Below are 12,025 nucleotides of genomic sequence, written 5' to 3'. Positions count from 1 at the left end.
AGAATGAAGTACCTAATTTCACTTCGTTCTGATTGCAAAGCTGATTTGGTTCAATCAAAGAATGATGGCTGGTATCATTTTTAAGGCAGGTGTCATATGTGCTTTATTTTTTAGTTCCATGGTCCAAAATTGCAAAGAACTGATTTTCTGTGGCATGGTCATCTCTAAATATAATGATGTCAGAGCACAAATACAAGAACAACTCAGTGGGTCATCTGTCTAAGATGCATCCGGCAGAACCTGTTCCCAAATACCTCTTGACCTGCTGAGGAAGCTCCCACCAGCTCCAGGGCAACCCTGGGGGCAAACAGAGGGTTCAGAGAGTCCAGCCAGCTGTTGTCGCAGGCTACAGCTGGTCTTCAGCTATCTCTTCACTTTTGGCAGGCTTGTCTCTGCCCCTCCACTTAGCGGATGTCCTCTCTGAATCTCTGCTGCCACCCTTCACCTCAGTTTTACTTCACATCTGTCTCAAGTGCTTCTATCCTGGTCATGCTCACTTACATTTCTTTGTCTTTTCTTTTCTGCTTGAGCTGTCCCTTTAATAGTGCCCACTTCTTCCCCCTTGTCCCATCTCAGCCTCTTGTTCTCTCTTTCCCATGCAAAACTAACATTTGCCGTGATTGCGTTGCTCACACTGCTCATTTTTTGTACCAGTTTCCCCTCTGGTACCTATATTGCTTACCTCGCCTATAAACTCTTCAGGATAGCTATGGTATTTTTCTGTAGATCTCTGCATAGTACAAAATCCTAGGAGGCTCATCTTTTGCATGAGGCACTACTGTAGTAAACGTGATTAATAATACTAACACCTATCATAATGTACTTGGTTTATAACTGTACCGTAAAGGAAAATTGCTTCTTCACCCAGCTGCTGCTTGTCCTTTGTATTTTGTCTACTGTAACTGTAGATATATGTCTCCCTCTGTAAAATAGTTTAATATCCTAAATTTTTCTGGACTGAAATTGTAACACTGATCTATTCCTTAGGGTTTTTAAACCAAATGATTCCAGCCAGTTTGACTCAGTGAAGTTCATCAGATTGCCCCTGAATCAGGTGGAATAGCTTGTCTGATCATAAGAAGGTTATTTAATTGTTAGTATTGCTGCAACGCCCAGGAGCTTTCTTGCACAAAGCACAATAAAAATACCAAAAAGATAAAGAAATGAAGATAAACCATCCCACTGGCTTACAATTGAATACAGGAATACAATGAAAAACTACTCACTTATGCTCGCATCAGATGCACAATCTAGATACCTTGCCTGGGTTTTTTGGAAGTCGTTATGGTAGAGGAAAACTTTAGAGAGACATTTGGAGGAGCCTAAGCAGGGGTGGTTTTATTTCTTTTATGCTCCCTCAAGTGTTTGAGGACTTAATCTATCAGGGTACAAGACTGGCTCCAGAAACCTTAAAAAATTGTAACATTAGCTAGAAAAAAAATGTTTTGTGTTCCATTCCAAAGCACTGAAGGGCTGTGGGCTCGCACAGACACAGTGTGATACAGCACATCTTTGTGCTCTAAATTAGGGTGAAATTGAGTCTGGCATAAAGCCAACCCAAAACTAAGGGAGCTAATGTGGCTCCCTTCGAAGATACCTCAGCAGCTGCACCTACCACTTGTTGAGAACGAAGAAGCAGAATCTATGTGTTAATATTGTTATTAGCATTTTATGCATATTACACACACCTGTGTATCTCTGTGAATGCTACGGAATGTAATGGGTCTTGGTAACCTTTTGTATGCTCTTTTAGCAATCCTGGTCATGCCTGTTCCCTGCATGGATACTCCTCTCATGTCAGCGTAGTCTCACACACTCATTTGTTGCATTTCTGGTCTATTGTTGTTAAAATAACACACTTGTGGTTTTCTGCAGCAAGCCATTACCGAACTCATTTCTTATATTACTCTGGTTTTTTGAGAAGAATAGGGAAAATATTAATTTCCTTTAAGCTGAATTATGCTGCTATGTTATCATAATGAAAATACTGAAATTAATATTTAACAAAAATCCCATCTTCATACAACTGTCTAAGCTAACAAAGCAAATGATGCACCATACTTCAGAAGTGTTTTCTAGTATTAAAAACCATGAAAGCTTGAAAATAAAATTCTGACCCAAATATAGAGCTGTATTTGTTTTATGTGTTGCATATACAAGTCTACTCAGAATACTAGTACAAATGATTGCTTATGATGTTGGTTAGGTCCAATTGTAATCATAACTGCACTAAAATAAAACCTAATTCTAATCTAAAAGGAAATTTCTGTGGTCTACAGCAGCATTGTAATTTCTGCAGATGCTTGAGAATTCATGCAGTAAAATCAGGTTTTCCAGCTGATTCTCAGCTGACCAACCAGGCTGGTTGCGAAGCGCTTACTGGTAGATATACATCCCACTTCCGAAACTGAACTCACACTGATTCGCTTTGCCAAACTGAATTCAAAATCTAGACTTTCAAATTTCTTCTATAGATGATAAAAATAAGACAACATGGTGATTTTTAGACTGACAATGTAAAGTACAGTAAATTACAGACAATTGAAGGCACACAGTAGCTGAAATACAGATAATATTGAATAGAAACCATTTTCACCTAAAAGGAATTAACAAGTAAAGAAACGAGCCCAAAGATAGGAGTTCTCATACATTTGGAAATGTGTTGCAAACTCTTTTCCCCTTCCAGATATTTTTCCCTTCCCAAATATTTAAAATTTATTATTTTTAATAGTGTTCTTATCACTGAAATGAACTTTAACACTTTAAAACTATTAGCGCTACAACTTCTCTACAATTCTGATATTTTTCCTTATTTAATTTATTTTTTTAAATAATAGGGAGGCAAATTAAAATCTTGATCCAAGTTAAGTGGGAGCAGGATTATTCATAAAATGTCGTCTAGAACTCCCTTAAAACTGACTTAGGGAGTTCAGTTGTCTTCTATGGCTAATACACTTGAGAAGGTAAATGTAGGTGGTCTGATAAATGGTAGGTGCACCCAAGATATTCAGTTGATTGTTCTGGCATACATTTAGTCTAGAATTTATGTCCCCAGTGTTTTCTCATGTAAAAGTTAGGCATCTTGTCTCAGCTAGTGGACATCCTGGAGAGAGGTGCTTCAGGAACAGGAGGTTTTGTCCAGTAATGGGTGGTAATAAAGGCATGTGAGCTGAATAACTCTCCAGAGGAAGGTTTTGCGTGTGAGCCATTTGCTTCTGAGACTGAAGGCCAGACATTAGCAGTCTCACTGGATTCCTATTAATGAATATTTATGTATGTTCCAGTACCTAGTCTATTTGTACTTGCTTAAATACATTCTATTCATAACTTCAGTTAGGAAAAATTATCTTTGCACTCTGAAGCTGCTGTGCTTGTACAATTATACAATTATGCTTGTGCAACTAAACTACCACAACAATATTTATAAAGTTCTATGGTTTTAGCTGTTTAATACCAGTTTGCACAGCTGAAGAAAGTCCCTGGCTGTAATTTCAGCAATAAGTCACCTGAAGTGTAGATGTAAAGATTTTTCCCAAGTAATGCAGATGGTTACTGGCTTCCAGTCTTGGGAAAAAATACTTTACAGTGTTTGATAGTCTAAATGCCTCATCCTGTAAGTTTGTAAGTACTTCCTATGCTTAACTTTGACATATACAAGTAATCACACCACCTTAAAGCTAATCAAATTAAGAGGTGTTTACAGGCTCACAACCTCTTATTGTATGTAGTTGTATTTAAATGTTGTCGATATTTCAGGAAAAACTTTCTGTTGTTTTTGACAATGCTGATTGCCATTATTAATTACCAGGACACGTTAAGAGAAAAAAATAATATCAAATTGTATTCTAAACTTTAAAATACAAACAGTGTGAAACCCTTTGAAAAGATACAAAACTGCTGCTGCAGATTTCTTTGACAGCAGAGAGTAATGTCCATATTGTCCTGAGAATAAATCCCCTAACAGGTAGAAGATAAAAATGTGGAGGGAAAGACCAGGGAAGGAGATAACTTTGTTGTATCTTTTAAAGAGGGTGGCCAGCACTTTGTTCTCAGAACTGTGGTGGAACTGAGATGGAAAAAGCCCTCACAGTTATTTTCCATTACAATAATGCAGGAAAAATTAATTTGTTTGATATCTTATGGAAATGTTCTGAAATGAAAAATGTTGTGAGCTGAAATGTGAGATGCCCATGTCCTGCCTTTGGATATCATTAAACGCTCTGTGAGTCTAACAGACTCACAAACATGTCGTCAATCACACCAAATGATGGCTGTAGGAGAACAAGATTATGGGGAGTCACAGACACTGCTGCAGTGTTCAGGTACCTTAATTGGTCCCACCCGTGAGAAATGCATTGTTTCTTGTAGCGTTTGATGGATTAAAAATGTATAGGCATCACTGAAATGTACTAATTACTGTGTTAAAAGAGATCTCTCTTTGATTATTCAGTAGTTTTGGGTTGATGATCAGTATCAACGAGAGGATAAAACGAACATGAAATAGTTCACAGGCATTTTACAATTACCTAAGAAAACTGGAGTGGTCAGGACATCCTTCTTATGTAAGAAAGCACTTTGGCAACTAAGCTTTTATAATGAATAAACTATCATATTCTTTTCAAGTTGACATGCTTGATATTACATTTTGTGTGTTTTCTCAAAAGAAGTGCCTTTCTGCCAGATGTTCCGATTGGCTGCTCACTTTTGAACTAAATATGCTTCTTGTAATTAACGTGTCATAGCTGTCTTGATGATTAGACCACAGATCCATTACTTGATATCCTTTTCTGCTGAAGCTCTGTTTTATACTCAGTGGGAAGACAACATTCTCTTACCCTCATACTTGTGTATTGTGGGGTAATAGAAATTTCCCTGCCTTCTATCTGATGAGAAATAACTCTTTCCAGTGCAGTGAAAATATGTATCTGGCACATTGCAAACTGTCCAGATATACTGATAGTCAGGGCTTCTGAAAAAGGGTCTGCCTGTGCTGCTTTTGAGAACCCCCGACTGGCTGTACGTAGAATAGTTTAAGGGGTCTCTTGCTTCTCACGGCAGCAGTATTGTGGTTATGAGAAATGTTCTGAACTTCCGCAAGTGTAAGAATAAAGGCATTTCAGCAAAATGAATATACATATTCTGTTCAAAGCCTTAACTTGGCTTCACGCCTTCTGAAAGGTGGGTGATTTGCCTTTATCTATGGCAGAGGAATGCAAGATCACACTCAGACTGCAAAATTATAATGAAATATTGGCATGCTAGAATAAATCACTGCCACCAACACTGAAGAACCCTCACTCTGTTTAGCTTGGTTTAAACCTGGAAACTATCCTCTTTGCTAGATACTAGACAGTGTTTCAGTATGCCATGCTATCTGAAATGACAACTCAATTAGCATTTACTTTCTAATGTGTGTTTTCTGAAAGACCTTTAGGACCACATTCTGTCTCACACAGTCTTTCTGATTTAAAAGGTCATTAGAATCTGCCTGAACACCTCCTTCTGCTGTTATTCTCTCAGGCCTGGAAAAGGTTAAGAGGCATTTGTTGGCTCAGTGAGGGAGATGACTCATAACTTCTGGATATAAGAGGGGGAAGTGGCTGCCTGAAAAGATAGAATCTAGGGTGTGGGCTCCGAAGTCCCAAAGCAGTCGTCTTAACAACAGGCTTAATAAAATGAAACATCATCAACACAAGTTTTGATCTGAAGTTTATCTTACTTTCTTTGTTAATAAAAGCAAATCCCTGAAAGGCACTGGAATAGGATTTTATGTAATGCGTGGACTCTGTGGAGAGCAAGTGACTAAAGTACCTATTCACAGAAGGGAGCACTGAAGACTAATGCAAAAGTTTTATGCCAGATGAGCAGAGCAAGATCAGAATATTGAGCTAAGTGATTACACCAGTAAACTTGCGTAACCCAGTTTATACCCTTCTCTTAATTATTGTGGGTTTTCTTGCAAATATTTTGTTGAAATTTCTTTTCTCCTCTCTATTAACTGACACACCTATGTTCTACCTTGGCCTCACCGAAACAGGTGCATAGCATGCAGCATGCCTAGAAACAGAAATATATCTTTTGGGTTTTTTCTGTCTGGGATACGAAAGAAATGCATTCAAAGTGAACGTAAGAGAAAAATAAGGGAAAAGTAAACTAAAATCATTTAGCTGTGTTTTCCGTCTGACATTCTGATTTCCCACATGGAAAAATGTCTTGGTGTATATCATAAAAATAATCTCTTATATGATTATCTCCATGCCACTGCTAAATTCAATTTACCCTTCTTTAAAAGCATCTAGCTGCTGAGCAGACTTTTCTTTGTTTCTGAGCTCAAATCAGCTCTTCTGTCTGCAGTCCACATCAGGTTGAATTTTTTTCCAGTTCCATCATAACACTTTTGATGAGATTCTGATTCTCATTATCTTCAGAGGACCAAGCCTAACAGTGCGCCTCCTTTTATAAAGTTTATATGTTCCTGCAGTCTCATCTCCTGAAGAGACACTGGTTTCTGTTATATTCAACTGATTATATTTTCCTGACCACAGCTGAAATTCATGTCTGTGTTTAGCAACTGCTGTCTTTGCTATAGATGGATTTTTATTTTGCTAACAAACTTGGAATGTGTGCTTTGCAGTAGCAGAAATTGCTTCTAATCCCTTGCATTTTAGTTTATTGCCTCAAATGGTTGTATTGAAATTAAGGCACATGTCAATCTTCCACGTCAATCATTCTCAGCGACATTAGCATTATAACCTAAGATTGAGAGGTTAAATGGAGTGCAAGGACATGCAAGGGGAGGACAAAGCTATCCCTGAGCCTGTGTTGTGCAATTTGGGGAACAGAGTCCAACGGGATGTTATTTTGCAAACTGTTCCACTTTGTAGGAGTTCAAAGCCAAAACAATATGGATACAGGATCTCTGGGGTTTTTATCAATTTAAATATTTGTGAGTAGAGAACAGCAGTGGAAGTGTAGCCAGAGTTTATTATATTCCACTAATACCAATTTGCCGCAACATTTATGGGTCATGGGAATGGGAATATATTCTAAGGAACTAGGAATATATTCTAAGAGAGAGAATAAATCTTGCCTTGAATTCACCTGGGGTTTGCCAGATAGTCTTGTGGTACTTAATTTGAGATACAGCTCAAGCTCACAATCTGCCATCATCCTAGTCATCTTTTTCTCTCTGCTTTTACAGCCACTGTAAACTGTGTGTTTTTCTAGGCATTCTAGCCCGTCTCCTTGTGTTACCATGTGCAGTCAACGTGCATGTATATGTGATTTTAGAAATTAAGTTTCTGCAACCTGTTTCTGTTTTTTAATTCAGTGAGATTTTATGTTAAACTTTGGATTTTGTGTAGCTCCCCACGCCTTAAGAGTTTACATTCACAACTTCAATCTGCCAGGCTAACGTAAGAGCGCCATTCCTTCAGTCCTTTTTTTCAAAATTGTTTTATTTTTCTTCTTAAAGAAATAACTCAAATTGCCCTCAGTTGAGTAGTTCTAATTAAGAAATATGAACTGCACTTCATATAGCCACCTCTTTGGCAAAAAAGGACGGAAATTTACACCTAAGCAATCAGTTCATTACATAATTATTTCTTAATGTTCCCCTCACAAGTGTCGTAAATGAGACAGTGGCAAACAGGTGCAGTCGCTAAAGGGTATGGCTCCTACAAGTGACCTCTGTCAAGCACAGAGTTCCTTTTCTAACATTTTCTGAGTGCTTCAGAGTTTTAGAATTCACAAGGAGCTCATTGGATTTATAAAGACTAAACTTAGAAAACTGTCAGAGTCCTCCCTTAGGCCATTTTTCAGTAATGTGATACAATTAGCTTAACATAAGCCATCTTTGATTTACATTAGGGAAAGGAATCTGTGAGGCAGTATTTTCTTATGTAGGTTTTTTTTTTTTTGCTCTCGTCTCCAAATATTTAGTGCTATAGTATTTCCATACCTTTCAGTGCCACACAGAACTATGTAGACATAAGACATGTTTATTATATTTACCACTTCTTAGGATAATCGACTAAAGCTCTCAGCGAAAAAAAAGTAAGCATTAGCACAAAATCTGGGGAGACCTACTAGAATATCCAGTCTGCTATTTGCCAAGTCTCAGGTGTACCCCTTTTCACCTTACCTCTGCTCTCTTCACTGTATTCTATTACAAACACAACAAATACACTTTCAGCCTTCCTTGAAACAGCACCGGACAGGAGCTTCTTCCCTGAAAACAGTTTATTCCATTTAAAAATCACTATTATGTCTGCTAAATTTTGTAGCCTCTAAACCTTTTCATCCAGTCTCCTGCCTCTTATGCACATAATGCCACTTAACAGTATACTTCTCTTATCCAAAGACTGAATGCATCTCACAGATGTCTATTGAGAAACCTCCTGCTGCAGCATCTTTCCCTTGCTGTCTGCATAACACAGTACTGAAAAGAGACATTCAGCACCATAAATCATTTCTTTCACTACACTGAGGTCATCCCCAGACCTCACTCAGGGATATCTTCCGACAAAGTGTTATGTCTCCCTCTAATCACCATCACAGCCTGCTCAGCAGCTCCGCCTTCCCTCTGAACCATTCCTTACAACCATATTAAACACCTCACGTGGTGGCGTGCTCACAGATAATGTGTCTGCATCACTCTGGCTGATGCCCATTTGAGAGGGAAAGCTGGACAGGCATATCTTACTAAGTTGTGTCCATCTGTGATGAATGACATGCTATGTCAACATTTTTTCTTATATATCCTATTATAATCCTAAGATATTGCTTGTAAGAGTTAGTGAGCATTTAGATAGCTGTAGTTGTCCTGCTGTTTTGCAGTGGAGCGTATGGTACGCTCTGTAATTGGTAAACTTGCTTCTCAGCTCCCAGAGACTTGGTAGTAGTGGAATGAAAGTTTCCCATCATTGGAATACTTTTAAGTGTGATGTTACAAACACAGCCAGAGAGAAAGCACAGATAAAATCTGTCCCCTACATTGTTTACTATCCATTAAGCAGTAGCACAGGAACTTTTAACATCTGAGAGAAGAAACAATATATGAATTCTTCTTTCTTATTTCACTGTCTCCTTCAGTATTCAGCACTGTTCACCATCATTTAACTTCATTAGCGTGAACAAAGTTTCTCTCTGTTGCCTGTTGTCTTCTGCTTTATACCAGTTTTTATCAGGCACCTCTGATTGGAAGGGCACATGTTTCCTTGGTTACATACCTGACATCCACTGACAGGTAGATAATGTTAAGCCTCTTGATCTCTCACATCCAGATGTTCAGAGTCATTTTTAACAAGTCACTCCCTCTGGCAAATGCTCTCAGTTCAGGTAATTTTGAGGTGATCTGTAGAGACTTTCCAGGATCCTTTTAAAATTCAGTTCACTAGGTCCAGTAAGAAGAATTCAGACTATAGAAGGAAAACACAGCCTTGCAAGTGAACCTTGTGCAGTCTTTGCACATATATAAGGGGGAGAAAATAACCCTCAAGTGTACCACAGATTCTGGATCCTACAGGTATGTGAGCTTAGACATGAAGAGAGAGGGAAAGAAGTGTTACTCCTGGAGCATTTATTGAGTGCTTTGTTATTTCCTGAATATGCTGGTCAGTGTTGTACAAAGTGGCAGGAGGATGCTTTGCAAAAACTGGGTGAGTCTCCAGTTATTGAGAACATTCAACCCATAATGGGAGTCATGCTGTTATTTCCAGGTGTGCATGAAAGGAGATTTTAGTATCTGCCAGCTTTCAAGAAAAGCAGTATCTGCTGTGTGATTTATCTGTGAAAATACTGGCTAGAGTGACACCTAAATTTGGTGTCTTTACTATGCTCTGTTCCATCTGGAGAGACACCAAATCTGAATGTGTATTTTGGAGAAGCTTTGTAGTAGGAGGTAGAACTGATGACCTTTAAAAAAACATGATCCACACTATTGGTTGCAATAGAGCTAGTGGTCCATATATTAAAAGTTATGGTGAAGACGCCGTGTGAGTTTTTTTCTCTACCTGATTTCTGTCACTGTGGTTCAACACTGGGAAAATACCCATGGAGCAGCAGTGACTCAAACATAGGCACTGAGCTGACCCGACTGAATTATTGGAGATCTTAGGAAAGAAACTGGGCAGGCAGAAGACTTAGAAGTAGGGCAACATTTATGCCCATTACTGTCAATGCTGCAATATATTGCATTTCAGACTGAGATTTTTTTTTTGTTTTCTAGTACAGCCTATTTTAAGTTGCTTGTTATAATGAAGGTGAACACAATAAAACAGTTATTGTATAAATGTTATAAATAATATTATTTATATGATAAGACATGAAGGAAGGAAACTTGCTGGCTGAAAACATCTTGCTGAGTGACCGTGTGGTCAGTCTTTAAGGAAAAAAATACCAACAAATACCAACAGTCTGAACTCATCATACTATCCCGGAAAATCTGAGCCTCAAAGTTACTGCAGACAGTCATTGAACAAAGTAGTAGTGGAAAAGTGCATAATTTCTGTCATCCAGCCCACGAATAATCTTTGGAGTCTGTGTATCCCACCCATATCCACGTAGTGTCCCATCATCTCAGTTACCTGCCCATTACTATCAAAGTGCTACTGGTGCTGAAAAAGGGCTTTAGAAATACACAGTGGAAATAACTCTACTCCTGTCGGAGATGTGATTGAATAGATTTTCCTAATCAATTGTCTTTATAATGTTTCCTCAGTCAATAGGAACTGAACTCTTCTGAGAGCTCTAATGAGATTGGCTACAGATGCAATGAAAATAACACCCAGAGGGATTGCAAGGGATAACCGCTGCAGTTACACAAGTGTCTGTTCCTCCTTTTAAGCAACACACGGATCACTGCTCTTTCCCTAAATCAATTCAGAGCAACATGGGTTCAGGTTCAGACTCACATCTAGTGATTTTCCCACTTTCATCTGCGCACTGTGGAAAAGTGACACGCTAAGACACAGCTCTGCCCAGTTATGTGCAGGCCTATGAACCCAAGAGCTTCAAAGAGCACCCAAATCTAGCGTGCTGTTCTTTTGCACGTGGCAGATTTATTGCTGCCCAGCCTAGGGTCAGTGCCCTGGGCTAGGGTCAGTGCACCAGAACTGCCATCGCTGTGGTTACTCTAGTGAAGGCTTTATCCATTTGGGAGGCATATCCGTTTGCACCACGGCAGACTGTGGTGCAGGGGCAGAAGTGTCCTTCTTGTCCTGCCAATAAGATGGCCTTCTCCTGCCTCACTGCAAATGTAGAGAGGGCTAAGGCCGCAGGTAGTAGAATACCTATTGAAATGCTACTTCATTCTTCTGCGCTTAAATGGAGTCAAGGGCTACAGTCATTGACCAGTGAAATGTTCCAAGCAGTCTTGGCAACAGCAATAACATCAAAAAAACAATACCTCAGTGTTCCACATTTGTGGCTGCCACAGGTTGTCTTGCTTCATCACAATGACTTGGAATACTCTGGATGTTTTATACCCCTCGTTCGCATGAATCAGGACACGCTGCCTCATTTACAGTCATGGAAAGAATGTGCTCAAGATTGCAGTTATGATTGTACTGAAACTCTGCATAGGGCTGTTAAAGTCAAACCTATTGTAATAGTTCATTTTCCACTTCCATGATGTCAGTAGTGTTGTCTCTGTGAGTGCCTGTTTTGGTAACCAGCACAGTAACGGAGCTCTAAACTCCTTTAACAGTTTTACCGTTCAATTCTGCATAGGATCCTCTGCTGAAGGGCAAGCAGCATGCAAGTCATGCCGAGGAGAGTACATCTCACGGCAGTCTGCTCATTTCTGTTCATATGTATCCAGTATTTTCCTTTCAGTGATTTAAAAGCAATGTAAAGTGTAGATTGTACTCTCCCCCCAGTAAACCAAACTTCACATTTCCTCCGTCTCTTATGATCAGGCTTGAATTTTGTCCTAATATTTTGTGCATTAGCAATTAGCATTTTTTGCTCTCCTTCTGTCCCCGTGGGATGATTTCCCAAGGGGAAACTTGCTTGATTTTTAAAT

General features: G+C 39.0%; 1 protein-coding gene across 7 annotated transcripts in view; it reads left to right on the top strand.

Annotated features, from left to right (window-relative positions):
• CHRM3 (cholinergic receptor muscarinic 3) overlaps nt 1-12,025 on the top strand; it is a 286,298-nt gene that overhangs the window by 198,321 nt on the left and 75,952 nt on the right. The gene's annotated exons all lie outside the window — the stretch shown is intronic.

The sequence above is a fragment of the Rissa tridactyla genome, chromosome 3 (assembly GCF_028500815.1).
Source record: "Rissa tridactyla isolate bRisTri1 chromosome 3, bRisTri1.patW.cur.20221130, whole genome shotgun sequence".
NCBI classification, from domain to species: Eukaryota; Metazoa; Chordata; class Aves; order Charadriiformes; family Laridae; genus Rissa; species Rissa tridactyla.
This window is presented reverse-complemented; position numbering and strand designations above follow the sequence as displayed.